This window comes from Chiloscyllium plagiosum, unplaced genomic scaffold (genome assembly GCF_037043375.1).
Source record: "Chiloscyllium plagiosum isolate Xiang-an unplaced genomic scaffold, Cpla_swu_hap1 HiC_scaffold_1, whole genome shotgun sequence".
In the NCBI taxonomy this organism is placed as follows: domain Eukaryota; kingdom Metazoa; phylum Chordata; class Chondrichthyes; order Orectolobiformes; family Hemiscylliidae; genus Chiloscyllium; species Chiloscyllium plagiosum.
In genome coordinates, this window is record NW_028270139.1 from 25,434,458 (window position 1) to 25,455,217 (window position 20,760).

At 42.2% G+C, this 20,760-nt stretch overlaps 1 protein-coding gene across 1 annotated transcript in view; it reads left to right on the plus strand.

Annotated features, from left to right (window-relative positions):
• Positions 1-20,760, plus strand: part of fam241a (family with sequence similarity 241 member A) — a 39,581-nt gene that overhangs the window by 11,309 nt on the left and 7,512 nt on the right. The gene's annotated exons all lie outside the window — the stretch shown is intronic.

Below are 20,760 nucleotides of genomic sequence, written 5' to 3' on the forward strand. Positions count from 1 at the left end.
AACTTAGTCAGAGCTGCATATTGGTCATCTAATATAACATTTCCTTCCGCAATTCAGTGTCATAACTTTGTGTTATGATGCTCTTGTGAAATTTCTTGATGCTTATGTTAAATGAGCCATATAAAACAGTAGTTGTTTTGACATACTGGAATATTTCTTCACTGTAAATTACTCAAGAATATGGAAAGGGTTCAGTTTCAATATTTGTTTTTCCAAGCATGTTTTTATAACACAGATCATATTTGATAATCAAAACTCCTTTGTTTCCAAAAACAAAGATGATCTTTTGTACAGTAGGAAAGCACACCTTTGCGTTTGATTTGAAATTCAATATCGAACAATCAATAGTCTTCTGGCAGGCATAAAGGTGTGATACATTTGGTAAATATATTCATGCTGTTAGATTAGATTAGATTACCTACAGTGTGGAAACGGGCCCTTCGGCCCAACAAGTCCACACCGACCCTCCGAAGAGCAACCCACCCATACCCATTCCCGTACACTTACCCCTGACTAATACACCGAACACTATAGGCAATTTAGCATGGCCAATTCACCTAACCTGCACAGCTTTGGACTGTGGGAGAAAACCGGAGGAAACCCACGCAGACACAGGGAGAATGTGCAAACTCCACACACAGTTTCCCGAGGCAGGAATTGAACCTGGGTGCTGTGAGGCAGCAGTGCTAACCACTGAGCCACCGTGCCGCCCCATTCTAGCAAGTTGAAAGGTGAATGTGTAATTACAACATTTCAAAGCAACAAACTAAATAATCCTGGAACTTTAAGCATTCCACAAGTTGTGACAGAAGAACCAAAGAAATGTTTCATAATTGCATGCAATAAAACTAATTATGCATTGAGATTTTAAAAGTTTTTTTCACAAATTATGCATCTTTCAACAGGATATCATCTAAAATTTATCCTGTGGCATATTTGAAAATGTTAAAGGTTGTATTTTCTGATTAAAGCTTTAATCCAGCAAGGAGGACAATCTTGAACAAAAACAGAAATTGCTGGAAAAGCTTAACAGGTCTGGCAGCATCTGTGGAGAGAAAACTTTCCCGGTTCTCACTGGACCTGAAATGTTAAGTCTGTGTCCGCCGTTTATCACTACGTCATCATGCTGCTACTCTTCCCACCCCACCTTATCTGTAGCTACCCCAACCCCTACACTGGTCCTAAAGAAGAGCTAATACCCAAAATGTTGACTTCTCCACCTCCTGATGCTGTCAGACCTGCTGAACTTTTACAGCAACTTCTGTTTTTGTTTCTGATTTCCAGCATACACTGTTCTTTTGGATTTTATTTTAAGGCAGTCCTGAACATTGGTTATCTGCCATGGAGTTTTTTTCACCTTAAATTCCTGGCAAACTCCACTCCATGATGGGCGTTCAGACATCAGACAAAACAGGGGAAGTCTATACAGAGGAACCTAGATTATTCGAATATCAATTATCCAAATGTCAGATTATCCGGAGGAGATCTTGAGGTCCCGATTAAAAACATTACATCAAAGATGTGTTGGCAGTACTGGTCACATCTTTTGTTTACAGTGATTAGAAGTGAACTCGGCTTACTAAATGCTGCTGAGAAAAGTCCTGGACTGTTGGGAGCTCAGGCACCGTCTCCAAATGACTGATCTCTCTCTCTCTCTCTCGCTCTCTCTCTCGCGCTCTCTCTCCCCACACACTTTCCCTGGAGTTTTACACCGGTGTGTATCCTAAATCCCCCTTCCCCAAATAATCTCTCTGACATTGTCCTATGCAAGGCAAAGGTGGAACCTGTCATAAAGTTGCAGTAAAACGTGTGTCTGCGTGTGCGCTATTTGGAGACTCATTTTCCTTCCTCCCCCCCCAGTTAAAGGTGGAAGCAGGAGCAGTCTTGTTGGTGTCCAGTCAGGCCAACCCAGAGAGTGTGGTTGCGGTTGGGGGAGGGGGGGGGGCGGGCGGAGGTGTTGGGGTGGGGGTGGGTGGGGGGGGGGCGGGAGGGCGGGGGTGGGTGGGGGGGGGGGGGCGGGAGGGCGGAGGTGTTGGGGGGTGGGGGGGGGGGCTTGCGTGCGATGTGCTGCTGCCTAGTCTCCTGAACGGGTAGCGGCCTGAACAGAAAACTCAGAGCTCCAGAGGAAAGGCATTGAATCAATTAGCCAAATAATCAATTATCTGAATGAAATAGTGCCCGCCCACCTCGTTCGGATAATCAAGGTTCCTCTTAATGAATTATACAGTCATTAAGGAGAAGAAGGAGGAGAGAATAAGTTTGATTAGAAAATAGTAAAACTTAAGGAAGTAAAAATAGGAAGAAAATGGAATTATAGGGTTTAAATGAAGTTATTTTGTTAGCTTAAGGTTAATACAATAATAAAACTGTTCCTGGTAAGTCAGGTAGTCTGTCCATTCTCTGGGATGGATAGGAAGATTTAGATGCGTGAAAGATCTCCTTTCCTAAAGCCCAGTTGAGTTTCAAGGAAAGTTCAGTGACAACAAGAACGTAATGAGTTGATTTGTTGTCAACCAGTTCATGTTGGGACTGTTTCTACTCCAATAATTTTGAAAAATACACATTTCTAAAGTAATAAAGCAGAGGGCACTGATTTATAGATAAGGCATAAAACTTTAACTAATCCCTCTAGTTTATAGTTAATAATTCAAAATAATGTTACAGTAAGGTATGGCAGGAGAAGATGGCTAAGTGGAATGCTCATTCTGTGGCATATGGGCACTGGTGGATATTTCTCATGATTCATGTGAACTCGTGCAGGAAGTGTCACTGCGCAAGTTTGAACTCTGGGTTTCAACAGTGGCTGTGAGAATGTATATCTGGTATGAGCAGGTAGGGAAAGAGTTACGTTTTGAGTTTTGTGAAACAAAATGTTCAGCTAGCATGTCTCAGATCAGATAAGAACGTGCAGTAAGCAAAGAGGTACTAGAGGCAAGGGTAGTTGGTTAACAAGGTGGAAAAGCATTCATTATATAGAGCCATTTATCAAGATGAAGAAGCATTCAGCATGTAAAGTCAGTTAAGGTTAAGAACAATCATTGTGCAACAGCAGATGGCTTAATCTTTACTATTGACACTTGCTGATTGATTGATTGGGTGACCATTACAATATGTATGTTGCTTTATCTGGATGCCCCTCCCTGTAAAATGACTGTATAATTCATTAAGAAACTGCTGTTCAAGAAAAGACCGAGAACTCGTGTCTCTGTGCACATGAGCGATCCTTCTCTCTCCCTCCAGGGACCGGAACAAAGATGAAGGATGTAAAGCCATACTGTGTCTCTTGAGTGTTTTGCTTCAACTGATATAGGGATAGGGAAACAGGATGACAGCTGGACTATAGTATGTTTCTGAGGCAGAGAACAAATTGGTTAACACTTCAGGTGGTTACACAACAAATTAAGGACATGCAGACAAATGGGGAATAGGTATTGCTAAGCAGTCCTAAAGAAATATGGAGGTAACAGTCAAGTCCCAAATGTCCTGCTCACTAACTAGTTTTTAAGTTCTGGATCTTGGTCAGGGCATTGATTCCTTGGAGAAGTGCAGCAGTAGTCAAGCCTTCGACAACATGGGTGGACTAGATGTATGTATGGAAAGAGGTGTGGACGAGCAATACTATTTGGGGTAGTCTTTCATTTGGGGAATAGACAAAGCATTTCTCTGGCTGTCAGGGTTACTCTGTAAGACCATATGATATAGGAGATGAAGTTGGTCTATTGATCCACCATTCGATCATAGTTGATTTGATCTATTTCTGAATCCTCCTCTGCTATATCTTGATATGGAGTCAGATTTATTGCCAAATTCATAGACATAAAACAAGTCTTGAACACTCAATTCACGCAATAAATAAAATATCTTATTTAGAATGCTTTCCTTCAGCAGCTTGACAGCTAAGATGATGTGTGGTTAAAACAATGAAGCAAACTTGTATGGCGAACCATGAATAGTACATGATCAAAGCTTTCATACTTAAAACACTAATCAAAACTTAGGAAAAGAAGAAATATTTGCTATTTCTTCCCCCCCTAGACCTAGTGTCCCAATGACAGCGTCCCAAGAATGAGAAAACAGTAACGCAATGACTTTGACTTTGAAAGTACCTGCAATATCACCAAAGACAGTTCTGAGTGTGGAGCTGTTACATTAGGATGGGACATTGCCTCCCTGCTGCTTTAGTCATGGAGGTGGCAGAACAACTACAAGTCCTTCTGGTGTGAAGGACAAACAGCCAGAGGTTATGGTGCAAGTTGGTACTAATAATATAGGTAGGTTGGGGGATATGGTCCTGCAGTTGGAATTTAGGGAGCTAAGTAGAAAATTAACAGTGAACCTCAAAGAAGTGAGTTCAGATCTAAGAGGTAAAACAGATTGATGCATGGCTGGAAAGATAGTGCAGGAAAGAAGGCATAAGATTCCTGGAACACTGGGACTGGCTCTGGGCATGCTGCAACTTCGATAATCCAGATAGCTTACATCTGAGAGTCTGGACTGAGTTCCATGCAAGACATTTTGCTCGTGCTATTGGAGAGAGTTTAAACTACACAGGGATGTGGGAACCAGAAGAGAATATTACCAGGGTGCATGAAATGCTTGAAGAGCAGATTGCAATAAGATAAACAATTATGAAGGAAAGAGTCAGAGTAAGTGAGCAAGTAAGTAGTCAGTTCTAAATTGGAGCTGCACTGTACATATGTGAATTCAGAGTTAGTAAGATTGGAGTGTTATAAGCATAGATTATTATGAGATTATGATGTGACAATAATTGAAATCTTGCCAGAGGAATGGCCTTTCTGGGTGTTAAATATTCCTGGTTATAAGATGTTGAGAAAAATCAGAAAGGAGAAAAAGAGAGGAGATTGGGAAGTGTTTTTGGCTAAGGAGTGCACTGCAGTACTGAAAAAAGAGAATGTTTCTGAGGTTTATTGACAGAATTGATTTGACTAGAGCTAAGGAATACAAAGGACTCAGTTACATTGCTCAGTATAATATACAGACCTCCAACTAGTGGGAAGGGTATAGAGGAACAAATCTGCAAATAAATTACAGGCACTTGTAAAGATCATAAAGCAGTTCTAATGTGAAACTTAAACTGTTCCCTATCATCTGGTATTGATGTAGCGTAAGGGGCAGCAAGGCATGAGCATTCCTAGATTGTGTTCAGGAAGGTCACTTGCAGCAGAATGTGTCCAGTCCAACAAGAAAGGACACACTGCTAGACCTGGTTCTTGGGAATTGAATTGAATTTATTGTCACCTGTACCGAGGCACAGTGAAAAGCTTTGTCTTGCAAGTAATGCAAGCAGATCACATAATTAAGTAACAGAGATAAGTAAATAATTAGGCAAGCAGTGGCAAAAACAAAAACATAGGTGCAGGCGAATGTTAAGAGTTTGAGAGTCCATTCAGTATTCTAACAGTAGGGTAGAAACTGTTTCGAAACCAGCTTTTTTTTGTGTGTGTGTGTGTGTGTGTGTGTGTGTGTGTGTGTGTGTGTGTGTGTGTGTGTGGCTTTTTTTTTCAGGCTTCTGTATCTTCTCCCCAATGGTACAGGTTGCAGAAAAATATTGCAAGGGTGGGAATGAGGTTTGCCAAGTAGATAAAGTGTCAGGGGGAGCAAATTAAGGGGATATTGATCATTGTATTATGAAAATGGTAGTTAAAAATGACATTGGCTAATCCAAAGTAAGAACAATCAACTGAGGGAGGGCAGACTTCAATAGGACTAGAACAAAACTGGGGCGGATAGACTGGAACCAATGTTTGATGGTCAAAACAAGCTACCTTCAGTGGGCAGTTGGTTTGGGCACAGTAAAAGCATCCTTCCACAAAAAGGAAAGGTCGGCTTTACAAATCCAGACCCCCCCCCGGATGACAAAAGAGAGAGAACAAGTTAAATCAGAAAAAGTCACAATAAGTGGCAGGTAAACAATATCTTTTAACAATGAAGTTGAATATAGAAGGTTGAGAGGGAAGCTGAAAAAGCTGGTGCAAACCAGTATTATGAGAGAAACCTCGACCACTAACGTAAAGGAAATCCTAAGGTTCTCTTTTATTAAATTGAAGGGTATCAAGGTTCGTTTGATCTTAGAGTTGGATCAAAGGTTGGCACAACATCGAGGACCGAAGGGCCTGTACTGAGTTGTACTGTTCTATGTTCGAAGATTATCAGTGGTCAGCTGGTGGTAAAAGGTTGGGTAGCGTTGATCAGGTCCCATAAAGAGTATTTATACATAGAGGCAAGAGGCATGTCTAAAGTTTTGAATGTTTGTCTTCACCTGTGAAGCAGATGGTGTCCATAGTGACTGACTCGTACCCTTAGAGACAAGAAAGTTGATGAGGAGGAATTGAATAAGCTGATGTCCTTAAAGTTGCCAAGGCACCAGAATCAGATGTGATACATCCAAGGATATTGAAGGAAGAGAGAGCGGAACTGCAGAGGCGCTAGTAACAATCTTTCACTCTTCCCTGGATTCGGGGATGGTGCTGGAGAACTGAGGAATTGTAAACATTACCCTTATTTTCAAAAATGTTTGTAAAGATTAGTCCACCAATTACAAGCCAGTCAGTTTCTCGAGGTTGCTGCAGTTTAACAGGGATTAGAGAAGCTTCTAGAAACAGCTATTCAGGATAAAATGGATAGTCACATGATAAAGTGTGAATTAATTCAAAAGAGTCAACATAAAAATCGTGTTGAACAAACCTGCTAGAGTTTGTTTGAAGAGGTAATAGGCTCAATTAAGGCAAGGCTATTGATTTGCCTGATATGAACTTCCAAAAGGCATTCTATACAATGCCACAACAGACTTGAGGAAATTTGTAGGTAATGGGATAAAAGGAACAGTACTAACATGTCTACAAAATTGTCTGAGGGACCAAAAACTGGAGAGTAATGATTAACGGTAATTTTCCAGGCTGGAGGAAGGTTTGTAGTGGAGTTCCCCAGTGGCCAGTATTAGGGCCTGAGTTTTTCCTGATATGTACTCATAACCTACAGTTGCTTTGTGGGGGATATTTTCAAAGTTTGCAAGTAACTCAAAATTTGGGAGAATTGTAAACTGTAAGGAGGATGATTGACATCTGCAAAAGGGCATTGACAAGTTGGTGGAGTGGTCAGGTAGGTGACAGTGGACATTCAATATGGGGACTTGAGAGGTGGTACACTGATAGAAAGGATTTGGAGAGAGTACAAAATAAAGGGTGCTTTTCTAAAGTAAGTGCAGGAACTGAGGGATCGGAGTGTGTAAGTTTGCAGATCATTAAAGGTGGCAGGGCAGGTAGAGTGAGCTGTTCATGAAGAGTTTTACAGAAACAAGACACTTTTTTTGGTTACAATGAAAGGTTGGGGAAGTTGGGACTGTTCTCCTTGGCCCAGAGAAGGCCAAGAGGAGATTTGATCGATGTTGTCAAGATCATGAGATGTCTGGATGGAGTAATAATTGAAAAAGTTGTTCCCACTCATAAACAGATCAAGAACAATAGGGCACAGTTTTACAGTGTTTTGCAAAAGAAACAAAGTGAGAAAAATCGTTCAGTGGGGAGTTGGAATGCACTTGCTGGAAATGTGGGAGGCAAGTTCTGTTGAGCAGGGCGAAAGAGTACTGCAGATGCTGGAGATTAGAGTCAAGAGTATGGTGCTGGAAAAGCACAGCAAGTCCAGCAGCATCTGAGGAGCAGGAAAATCAACATTTCAGGCAAAAGCTCAGGTTCAATTGAGGCATTCAAGAGGGCATCAGACGATTGTTTCTGTTTAAATAAAGTGTGGGATTATAGGGGCGAAAAACAGGAGATTGGCACAAGGTTAAAATGCTCAGAGCCAGTGCAGAGAGAGTGGGCCAAATGGCCTCCTCCTGCACCTTAAGAAACACAGAATCATTATGTCATCAGTCTAGTAATGGCAGACATTGGAGCAGATCTTCTGCATTTTCTTCATTCTTGAAATGATATTAAAATAAAGGCATTAAATGAGTTTGTAGCATCTTATCACATCTCAAATGTCTCAGAGCATTTTGCAAATGTCAAACTCTGATTCTGTTATTGTAATGTGAGAAAAGTTTGCTGGCCAGTTTGTCACAAATGGTCCCACAGACAGCACAATTAATTTCTGAAGAAAGGATCACTGGACCTGAAACATTAACTCTGATTTCTCTGCACAGATGCTGCCAGATCCAGAGTTTTTGCAACAATTTCTGTTTTTGCTTCTGGTTTCCAGCGTCTGCAGTTCTTCCGATTTTCTGTTTACAATTAATTTGATTTTGGCAGCAGTGTCTGTTGGAAGAAAGGCCCTTGTCTTTTGAGTTATATGAGGAGTTATTTCCCAGTGGTTTGGACTGACGTTATTGTCCCTGGTTTCCTATCTGTAAAAAGTGCCATCTTATGCAATACAGCACTCCCTTGGAACAGTGCAATTCCTGGAGTCGTGTAGAAACGAACAGTCCAACAGCTTGGACACACAAACATGAGCAATTGAGCTGAAATAACATTCATGTCAAAATATTTCGAACAGATGTCTCTGGAGTTCTACGGTACCAGCAGAAGACTGTCATTATCAAGCTACCCATTAGGAAAAGAAAATACAGTATAGGATCAGGCCCTTCGATCCTCCAAGCCTGCAGCAACTCATTTTGCCCTTCCATAGTAAAACTGTCTTCTCTTACACGTTCTGTATCCCTCTATTCTCTTCCTTATCATGTATTCGTCCAAGTGATTATTGAAAGCTACTATTGTTTCTACTTCCGCCACCACCTCTGGCAGCATGTTCTAGGCCCTCACAACCCTTTGTGTGAAAAACTTGCCACACATTTCTTTTAAGCCCCATACCTTGAACCCGTGTGGCCTAGTAAATGACCCCTTCACCCTGGGAAAAGGTCTCATACTTTTCACCCTCTCCACCCCTTTCACAATCTTATAAACTTCCATCAGGTTGCCCCTAAACCACCTACGTTCCAATGAAAACAAAGTCAGTCTATCCAACCATTCTTTTAGCTAAAGTCCCCCATTTCCAGGCAACATCCTGGTAAACCTTTTCTGTACCCTGTCCAAAGCATCCATGTCCTCCTGGACGTGTGGTGACCAGAACTGTATGCAATATTCCAAGTGTGGCCTAACTAAAGTTTGATAAAGCTGCAGCATAACTTGTCTGTCAATGTCCCTTCCAATGAAAGCAAGCATTCCATCAGCCTTTTTTATTACCATATCAACCTGTGCCTCATCCTGCAGTGATCTGTGGACCTGTATACCCAGATCCCTCTGCATAGTGATACTCATAGGTTTCTGACATTATCTGTTTATGTGTGTTAGCAATTGGCATTGATAGAGAAAAGTGCAGGTGCAAAAAGACTACTCTGTAAATATACACATCAGTTTTGAGCAAAATCCATACTACCACAAATGTGAAATCAGGAAATGGCACAAATACCATACACTATTGCACTTTTATATGTGAATTTCTTGGAAATTGTTTAGAAACATTGGAGTCTTGTGTTTTCCTGCAGCTGATGCCGCATAGATGATTAAGTAGTTCCTTTAGTCCTGGTTGAGGTAATGTACATAGTTAAGATCTTCCCAAACGTCTTCCCATGTGACCCCATTTTGATGCTTAATAATTGTCTAAATCCCTGTGGTGGGGAGTGGAGAGTGAAATCTAAGAACAGGGATGCTATTAGAGGAGGAGTACAGCCGTTGTAACTCAGTAAGCACTTCTCAGTAGCCATTGTTGCTTTGGCGGACACAACCACAAAATTTCAGCTCACAATCCCACTTTAGGAAACTCTGACTTAGTTGCATGCTTCTAATTATAGGCAACAAATAGAATCTTGTGTCTTGAGTTAAATGAGCAGGCTGCATTCTCTGGCTTGAAATAAATTCTACATTAACATCCATTTTAAATCCTTTTGATCGAATAGGATAGTGCAGATTGTATGATGTTTGCCGATGGGTTTTGCAGGGATAATTTTGACATTTGCAAAATGTTTAAGTTGTCATGTTAGGAGATCCAAGATGGTGGTGATCCAGTAGGTCTGTCGTGCTGAGCTCTACACCAAAACCCAAAGTGTTGCATTTACTCTCCATTTCTCACCCATTGTGGTATAAATCACTGGTTTTAGATTCCCAGAACTGCTATATATATATTAGTTTCAGTGCTTTTTTTTTTAAAGAAACAAAATATGACTAAGGGGAAAGGACCGTAAGGATCACAACAAGCAGGGCACTCCCCTGCAGCTAAGGACATGCCCAGCGCTGCAACGTCAGCCTCTGCGAATATCCCAGGGGACTTACCTGTGGAGCAGAGCCTGGTCTCGGAGTTCGTGGAAATCCGAGAGAAGATCAATTCAGACCCGGACTAGGCTGGAACCGATCTCGGCCGTGCTGCAGAAGCATGACCAGGAGATCCAGCATCTCGGGCGGCGAATCGTGAAGGTGCAGCAGCGGACCGCAGCTTCCAAAACCAAGGTGGAATCCTCGGAGGGCCAGGTCCAGGCCCTGGAACAGCAGGTACGAGCCTCAGATGAGCAGGTCGACAATCTTGAAAATCGAGACAGTCGGAAGAACATCCCCCACCTGGTCGGGCTGCCAGCTCGTCAGCTTCTTGGAGCAATGGCTTCCACGGTTTTTGAAGCTGGAATTCTGGGTGGATCATATGTGGGTCGAGTGGGCTTACCGGGTTGCGGTGCACATGCCTGGGTCAGACCAGCGCCCCCACCCAGTCAGAGTGCGACTCCAGCACTATAGAGATAAGCAAACGATGCTGGCAACCTCCAGAGCACTGAAGAAGGATCCACAGGCTCTGATATGCAAAGGATCAAGAATTATGTTTTTCCAAGAGTTTTCTGCAGCCATGATCTGAAAGAGGAAGGCTTTTAATGAGGCAAAAAGAAGGCTGAGGGACTTGAATATTCAATACTCTATAAGATAACCGGTAATTTTGCATTTCAGCCACGGAGGGTCCGTGTTTAATTTTGATTCATTGGAAAATGCAATTGACTTCCTGGACATGTTAAAATAGACAGGCTGGCTCAAATAATATGGACAATCATGTTCCCTTTGTTTTTTGTGTACTTTGCCTGGTTTACCCGGTTTTGTCCTTTTAATATGTGTGGGTTTTTTTCTCCCTTCTCTCACTTCCTTCTCACCTCCTGTTACCCTTTTTTTTTCTATCATTTCCTTTTCATTTCTCTCTCTCAGTACGGTGTGGGGCTTCCTTTATTTAACCAGAACTGCCTAGGGTTGAAGTATAGATGGGATGGGCTGAGTGCCCACTTTTCATTTTCTTGTTGTAAGACACGTGTAACTTTTGTTACTTTGTTTTGTCTAGGTTTGGGACGTGGCGTCAGCTAGCAGGAGCCATGGAGGGATGAGTGGGTAGTATGAGCACCCCCTGTGGGCAAGGTGGTGGGGCGGGGTGGGGCGGAATATTCCTCTTATTTGTATTATACGTTGGTTCATTGTAGAAGTTTTGATTTGGTAAGTTTGATTTTGTAGTTGTATTTTCAAGTTTATACAAACTGTTTACTGTTTTCACTCTGTGCACTATAAATGGGGAATCTTCCTCTTGGGGGTCATGTGCTGCTTCGAATGGCTATGGCTAGCCGCTCATTTAAATGGTGCACCTGGAACATTAAGGGGAGTCATTCACCGATTAGGAGAAAAAAGATACTTTCAAGCCTTAGAAAAGAAAGGATTGATGTAGCCTTGCTGCAAGAAACACATCTAACCAATAAGGGGCACTTAAAGTTACAGCAGGGAGGGTTCGGTCAGATGTTCTTTTCATCCTTTAATTCGAAAAGTAGAGGAGTAGCTATACTCCTCCAGAAGAATCTTCCATTGCAGTCGTTCGACCAAATTAGGGATGAATATGGATAGTTTCTGATCTTTAAAGCTTTAATATATGGAGAGGAATAAGGGATCTTGAATGTAGGTTGCCCTCTGGCACAGCCCCTCAAATTATTAATCGGTGCGCTGTCCAGGCTGATAGCCCTTGGGGCGAGTCATACAATTATAGGGGGTTCTTTAACCAGCTTATGGACCCCGAGGTGGATGGGATGCCGAGGGGTCTCGCGGGTATATCCCCGCAGTCCAGGTAACTGAACAGGAAGGTGGGGTTGGTGGATGTGTGGAGATATCTTCGCCCTGAAGGTAGTGACTTCACCTTTTTTTGCTAACACACACAAGGGCTATCCTAGGATTGACATTTTTTTTGCTCCATCGGCCTTTTTGAATCTGGTGCTGTCCTGCAGAATTGGGAACATAGCCATTTCTGATCACGTGGAGGTTTAGGCTGGTGGCGATGGGACAGGCTCGCGGCATTGGCACAAGCATCCTTTCCTCCTGAAGGATAGCAAGTTTATTGAGTATTTTTCACAAGAAGTAAAACTTTTTTGGGACATTAATTCGGGTATGGCCGGTAATCCGTCGGTGCTCTGGGAGACTGCCAAAGCCTATAGAAGGGGTTTGATTATTTCTTTCTTGGTGACTCTGAAGCAGCAGAAGGGAGAGCAGCAGCATATCCTCTAGGACCGGCTGAAGGCAGCCAAAACAGTGTACTTTGACAGATCATCAGTAACTAAGTTGCAGCAGATTACAGCCCTCAGGGCCACTCTGAATGCTGCGCTCACCCAGACAAAGAGGGAGATTTCCTTTGCAAAACAGAGGTTGTTCGAGTATGGTGATAAACCAGGTAAGTATTTGGCGTGCTTGGCCAGAAAGAAGAGTACCTCCCGATCTATCACATCCATTAGACTGTGTGCTGGTACTATCACCTGTGATCCCAAAAAGATTAATGCAGCATTCAGGAAGTTCTACTGTGGGTTGTACTGGTTGGAGGGCTGTGAGGACAGATTGGCAATGATGGAGCCTTTGTTAGTTAGGTCCTTGGGCCTCCCAGGTGTAACTTCAGAGCAGCCGTCTCTTTTGAATGCCCCTCTGACAATCCAAGAGATACAGGAGGCAGTGAGGCAGCTCCAGAGTGGTAAAGCGCCTGGATTTCGGAGTGGGTTTTAAAAGAGTTTATAGACGTTCTGCCCGGGCCAGTGTTGGATATGTACAATTATTCGTACAGTCAGGACTGCCTCCCATCCTCTCTGAGAGAAGCAAATATTTCTCTTATCCTCACGAGAAGGAAAACCCCTATATCATTATTAAACGTGAACTTGAAAATTTTGCCGAAAATTCTGGCATCGTAAGGGAGGACTAGACAGGTTTTATTAGGGGTTGCAGGTCCTCTAATAATATTAGAACAGTGCTAAATATAGTTCAGCTGTGCCAGCAGTTCGATTCCGGGCTTGGTAGTCTCCCTGGATGCAGAGAAAGCATTTGACCGGGTGGAGTGGCCGTACTTCTTATGACCTGGAATGGTTTGGTCTTGGAGGTGTCTTTGCCAGGTGAGTGGCAGTTTTATATAGTGGCCATTAATGTTCTCATTAATGTTTTAAGGTCTGGCAATGTCAGTATTTACATTGGTGATTGAGCCATTGGCGGAGGCCATCCAGACGGACCGCAATATAAATGTCCCGCAGAGAGAATCAGGAAGGCATAGGTTCACCCTTTACGCGGATGGCATTCTTCACTTTCTAACTAACCCGATAATATCTGTGTCCTGATTAATTTATTTGGCTCTTATGAAATCAGAGGCTACTTATTCGAGTAGCCAGTCTTGGGGGTGGAATCCGATTCCCTTTCAGATGGTCAAAGGGAGGTTTCTTGTATTTAGGCATTTTTATCACCCCAGCCTTCGATCAATTATATGAAGCTATTTGTGCAGTTGCTAGAGAAGATAAGACAGGACTTTCGGAGCTGGGAGGATCTTCCGATATCCTGGTTGGGTAGAATAGCTCTGGTTAAAATGAATGTTCTTTCTCATTTATTATGTCCCATGCAAATGCTCCCTTTGTTACCCAGACAGACACTATGGAGGCTTAACAGTTGGCTTGGCTCTTTTACCTGGCAGCACGGGTGGTCTCTCGTGAAGTTTTCTAAATTGCAGCTTCCACAGGGGATGGAGGGGTGTGGACTTTCCGGATTTTAAGAAATACAAACTATGTTCCCTGCTATCCCTGTGTGGCTGATTGGGCTTGTCAATTCCCGCAGTCAATTTGGCTGGACATTGAGGTTTCCCAGGCAAAATCTGTTGCTCATGGATAAGATGAGGACTGTTATGGACCATCGCAGAAATCTAGTTGTACTTAACACGGTTAAAACATGGAGAATGATGCGACAAAAGTGAGGGCAATTTACAAAAATCTTCCCCCTTTACTCCGATAGTAGGATAGGTAGGATTTCGGCTGGGATCGATGGATTCCGCCTTTAGGCTCTGGGAGTCCAGAGAAGTTTCCTGTTTGGGAGATTTATTTGATGGCGAGGTCATAATGTCTTTTGAGCAGCTGAGCCAGAAGTATGAGCTATCTTTTGTTATTTCCAGATTAGGGACTTTATATAGAAAAAGACTGCATTAATGGTTAGTCCTTATAAGTCGGATATGGAGCAGATAGTACTTCGGTCCATGGGCGCTCTGTCCCTCAGCACCCTCAATCATTTATTAGGTGGTAGTGTCTCAAAGTGCATCGAGCGGTTGTATGGAATCTGGGCTCAGGAATTCGAGGTAGAGATCTCATCAGAGGAGTGGGAGGATATTTGGGAGAACGTTAGAAAGATATTCATTTGCAACAGGATGCAGGCTATGCAATTGAAGGTACTCCACAGGATTTATTTGGAACCAGAGTGAAGTGGCTTGCGAAATTTAAGACAGGAGCATCCCCAATGTGCCCCAAATGTAAAATAGATGTTGGCACTCTTACTCATTGCATGTGGTCATGCCACAAGCTTCGTAGGTATTGGGGCACTATAGCGAGTGTTTTGGAAGGGATCTTGGGAACGTAAGTCAAGGGTAGATCCTGTGTCCCTCTTCTAGGGTTTGCTGAATCTCCCCTCTTTGGACGCGCATGGGAAGAAATTTGTTTAGTATTTCATTTTGTGCGAGGATGGATATTCTGATGAGCTGGGTATCGGAAAATCCCCCAGGACTCTCAGGGTGGCGTAGGTTAGTTATAGCGTACATCCCCCTGGACATCCTTACAAGTATGGCGCGCCAGAAAATTGAACTTTTTTATAGGACGTGGCAGCCCTTTTTGAACCATATAGATGTGGATGTATCAGCTATATTAGTTAGGGTCTTTGTGTAGCCAGGAGGGATGTGTCTGGTGGCCCGGGGGCCCTGGGAGGAAGAATTCTGAACAAATATGGGTATGCCAACTGATGCTGTCGATGATGGGGAGCTTTGGTGGGATTGCACTGAGCATTGTAATTTAATTTAATTTGCCTCGGTTCAACTCTGTTTTAATTTAGATTAGATTACAGTGTGGAAACAGGCCCTTCGGCCCAACAAGTCCACACCGACCTGCCGAAGCGCAACCCACCCAAACCCATTCCCCGACATTTACCCCTTCACCTAACACTACGGGCAATTTAGTATGGCCAATTCACCTAACTTGCACATTTTTTTGGATTGTGGGAGGAAACCGGAGCACCCGGAGGAAACCCATGCAGACATGAGGAGAATGTGTAAAAGGCAGGAATTGAACCCGGGTCTCTGGTTCTGTGAGGCCGCAGTGCTAACTACTGTGCCGCCCATTTAGTTAAGTTATTTATTGAATTGTAGTTTGTGTAGAGTTCTTTTTCCTCCTAAGTTGTTTGTGGAGTAGAGTTTACTGTTATTGTTGTTACATTGCAAGATTGTTATTATTTTGTAGTAATTTTATATTTCTGTAAAAAAAAATTCAATCTTCTCAATAAAAATATTTTTTTTTAAAAGAAACACAGTTGTCATTTTAAATGGGTGGTTATATCCAGTATAAAGTGGCTGTGAGAAAAACAGTAATGTATCTCATGAGATTTAGATGTGGTGTAGATATGTCCTTTTGCTTGATGACCTGAGCAGCTTGCTTTTGTGACCCATCCTGCTTTCTATTTATTTGTGTGATAAGGTAACCTTGGAAAGGACAGGGAAAAACAATGAGACTCTTCTGGAAAAACAGGGTATTCAGGATACTAGAAATCTGAAATAAAAACAAAAAATGCTGGGAATGTTCATCTAGCCAGGCAGCATCTGTCGAAAGAGAGATAGACATAACTTTCCTCTGATTCTATCAACAGTAGCCGTATTTTAGTTAATTTGTGTAATCATAAAAAATTTATAAACAACATGGACAATACCAAGTTTTGTTAAGAAACAAACTCCTAATTTACTAAATCAATCATTGTACACTTTCTATCCATCAAAGCGAATTTTGCACACTGCCCATTGCAAGTAACACTTTATATCACTGGTCAGGCTTATTTGGAATTTTTTGTAAAGTATTGGTCTCACACAGCTAAAAATTCTTTTGCGCAGTGCCATTTTAAAGTGGCACTTTGTAGATTCAGTTCCCTTGGGGTATACAGCACCATGAGATTCTAACTATGCAGTTTGTGTGGATTTCCTCACTGATTACATTGTGGAGTCACGGACAGATTCCTGCTGGCATCATTGTGTGCTTCTTTGAAATCAAGCAATCTAGATCATAGCATTGTGTGGATGAATATTTTAGCCATCTATATTCAATACAGCATTATACAGTATAACATTGTAAAATATGGGTAACTGTCCATCCCCTGATGAAATATTGCAGCCTCAAGTAAATGATATCCCTTTAAGGGACTTTGATTCACAAAACATACATCCTTTTAATTTTTTTAATTTGGGAAAATATCTTGTCTATGAGTGAGATGTAACAATGTTAGTCATGTGGAATAGAAATGTCTGCGATATATCTAATTAATAAATATGTTCACAGAAAGTATCCCGACTACAGCTGTACAGGACATTGGTTAGGCCACTTTTGGAATATTGTGTGCAATTCTGGTTCCCTCCTATCGGAAGAATGTTGTGAAACTTGAAAGGGTTTAGAAAGGATTTACAAGGATGTTGCCAAGATTTGAGGGTTTGAGCTATAGGGAGAGGCTGAACAGGCTGGTGCTGTTTTCCCTGGAGCATCGGAGGTTGACGGTGACCTTACAGAGGTTTGTAAAATCATGAGAGACATGGATAGGGTAAGTAGACAAGGTCTTTTCCCTGGATGGGGGAGCCCAGGATTTAAGGACATTGGTTTAAGGTGCGAGGGGAAAAATTTAAAAGGGGCCTAAGGGGCAACTGTTTCATGCAAAGGGTGGTGCGTGTGTAGAACGAGCTGTTAGAGGAAGTGGTGGAGGCTAGTACGATTACAATATTTAACATCTGGATGGGTATATGAATAGGAAGGGTTTGGAGGAAAATGGGTCAAATGCTGGCAAATGGGACTAGATTAGATTAGGTTAGGTTATCTGATCAGCATGGACGAGCTGGACTAAAAAGTCTTTTTCCTTGCTGTTCATCTCTATGACTCTATTTCTGTTTTTGTCTGTAACGAATGATAGTAGTATGCAATTGTTATTAGCTATGAATGTTGAATGACACTCAAATACTTGCACAATTTGTCATGGTATAAAATAAAAATGGTAGCTCGGAGGATGTGTAAGCAGTGAATTTGGAGCAGTTACTTGCAATGATGCAAACTGGAACCTACCAGCGACTAAACACTTTTTGGACCTGGTAATATGTGATTCAGCGATTACTAAGGACAGGATTATTTTAGGACCTCATAGTAAAGGAACCTTTAGGCAAATGCAATCGTTAAATAATTACTTTTCAGAATGAGAAATGTGAATCCCTAATTTGTGTCTTCAACTTAAATAAAGGCAGTTAAGTGTTTATGACCAAAGTTTGCTAAAGTGAACTGGGTCAAGGGTTAAATGGTGGAGATTAGTGACAGACCTTTTAACGTGTTTGACAACTCTGAAAGGTGTGTAAACTTTGTAGAATAAAAACTCTTCAGAACGATGTCCGGGGGTCAGTGTTGGTATGGGTGGTTGACTAAAGACGTTGATGGTCATATCAAATTGTAGGAAAAGTGACGCAAATATTAGTGGTAGGCCAGAAGATTGGGAAAATCTTTAGAAACCAGCAAAGGATCATCTTGAAAAAAAACAAAGTGGGAGAAATGAGTAGGAGAGAAATGTGGCTGAATTTTCCCTGAACAAGGTGAACATCAAGTCTGTTGGGAAAATGTGATGCGATCAGAAAAATGCAATTCTCAACATCAAAAAGAGTCCGATTTTGCATCCAAGGTTCAAAATGTGAGAAATAAAAGCTTGTTTGTGAGTGGCAAGAAGCATGTATTAATATCTCATTAATATCTATTCCTACCTCATTGCAGGTAGTTTGCTATTCTCCCAACTGGCAAAGAGAAGCAGGATGCTAACAATTCCTGACATGAAAGGACCGGCAAGCATCTATTGGCTGTAGCTCACCATTTGCTCCTCTGGGCCTCCATCTTGGTCAGGAGTTCCCAACATCTTGGGGCATATGAACAGTGACTACTTGCACTCCCCTGTCTGCAGACACACTCCAGCCTCACCATATCAACATGGCACATCTCCAAACACTTTTTTAAAAAAAAACCAGTTTTCCACTTCAACACTGCATTATACAATGGAAGGCATTGACGGATTGCAATATTGCTTCCAGACACTTGGCACACAGGAGCAGCTACCTCTCCCATGGATTGGAGCCAAGAGCATTGCAGGGCTCGTACTGTGATCACTTAGCACTTGCTCACTTTGTGTCTACCTGAGTGCTCGTAGTGTTCCTTGCATGCATTAATTAATTACCTTTCATTTAGCACCTTATGACCTCCTTACAGAACTTAGAGGCTCACAGTCTTTTTGCCTTACCTTTTACTGTAGGCACTTATGCTCCTTTTCATGGAGTTAGCCATGGTCAGACAAGGGGTGGACATATTGCTGTAGAGCATTGTCCTTCTCAGTGTCAGCATATGTCAGTATGCAGTTTAAACAGTAAGTGCACTAAACGTACTTCAACCGGATGTCTTTCTCCACAGTAAATACTGATACAAAGTATTAATTCAGTATCTGTCCCATCTCCTGTGGTTCCATTCGTAGATGACTATTTTGAACTTTCAGGGGCCCTATTCTCTCCTCAGTTGCTCGTAATATACATGTAGAATCCCTTTGGATTATCCTTAACCTTATCTGCCAGGACTATCCAATATCCCCTTTTTGTGCTCCTGACTTCCTTCTTAAGAAACCTCTTATACTCATCAAGAGATTCCGTTGATCCTATTTGTCTATATCGGAAGTTGGCTCCAGATAGTGGAATAAGATGGCGGCACGGGCCTGCAGAGTTGCAGAGACCAAGAGAATGATAAAGGAGGAGGCATGCAGCAGCATCAATGCAAGGATAAACCAAACGTGGTTTCACCCTAATCCGGGGGCTCCCTGCAAGTGAGGAGCAGGTCCCAGGCAGGCCAATGATGTGCAGGGTCCATATAGCAATATTGCATTTTCCTCTTTGTTGGAGGCCTACATGCCCAACATTTTGAGGAGTTTGTTTAAATTGTACTTGTGTCCTGCGACTGCTGAATAATCACATTACTGAGCAGCAGCTTTGTTTCTGATATTGCCACAGAGGCTCATTGGAATCATTCACAATGGATCGCAGTGCAGAAATTGTGTAGTCTCTGTGCCTGCTGCACCAAGAGCAGCCACACAAATGAATGAGAAATACACGCACCTGGAAACCAAAGACCGGCTTCAGTGGATATGAAGTTTCCTGCTGTAGATGTCCTTACCATGTGACGAAGATGCAGGGAACCATAGTTTCTCACCTTCCGTGGAATGTCATGTAGCTGAGAATGGGGCAGTGTCACTATACTCTATTTGCAAGCAGTGGTCAGAATGCCATATCACAATGTACGGCCTACCTACTGTGCAACACTTCCTTCCACTGCAGCCGTGCACCCTTTAAGATATCTTCTCCCTCCAGTTTCCATGCAGGCAGTCCAATCAGGGCACTGCTTAATCTTTCTGGATTCTTTGCCTGGGAAAGTGGAGAATGCTCTTGTTCACATGATGTCATCCATGAGAGCTGCAGCAAGGTGCCAGTGAGAACATGAGGGCAGTCCTCAGAGGATCACAGGGTAGAAAGCAAAAGTGAGTATCGGGTATTGAGTTAGATGAGCAAATTGTGAAGCATGTTTGAAGGACCAAGTGGCCTACTCTTACACCTAATTTTTCTGTTTTTCTATTGTGGTTTGAAGTGCAAAGGAAGTGGTAGAGACTTGTGATATACAACACGCTGTGCAATCTTCAATTCCCTTAAAATGCGGGTGCATTTGAAGTGTTAAGAATTGCTTAACATTTCTTGCGCACATTACAAATGTTATTTAAATATTATCACATATTCATCAGCCTCTGTCCATGCTCCGAAATGATTTTGCTAATTTTATAGATGAAGATGCATAATGAATGTAAATGTGTATTTTTACCCACAGCAAGGACTACAGAATGAATAGTAGATCTATTTATAGTTGCGACCTATCCTCTTATCACTTGGCAGGATTTATCATTGTAGGGAATAACATTTATAAATCTGGCTTTGCATTGAAAGTTGATTCCAATTTTAAGGTCAACTGTTTAAACAATTAAACCTAATAAAACTGACAGTTGAATAAACAAAAATTAAGACTGAGATAGATAAGTTCTTGATTGCCATGGGGATCAAAGCGGGAAAACAGGGTTGAAAAACCTATCAGCCATGATCGAATGGCGGAGCAGACTCAATGGGCCGAATGGTCTAATTTCTGCTCCTGTGGACTTATGCTCAAAATTT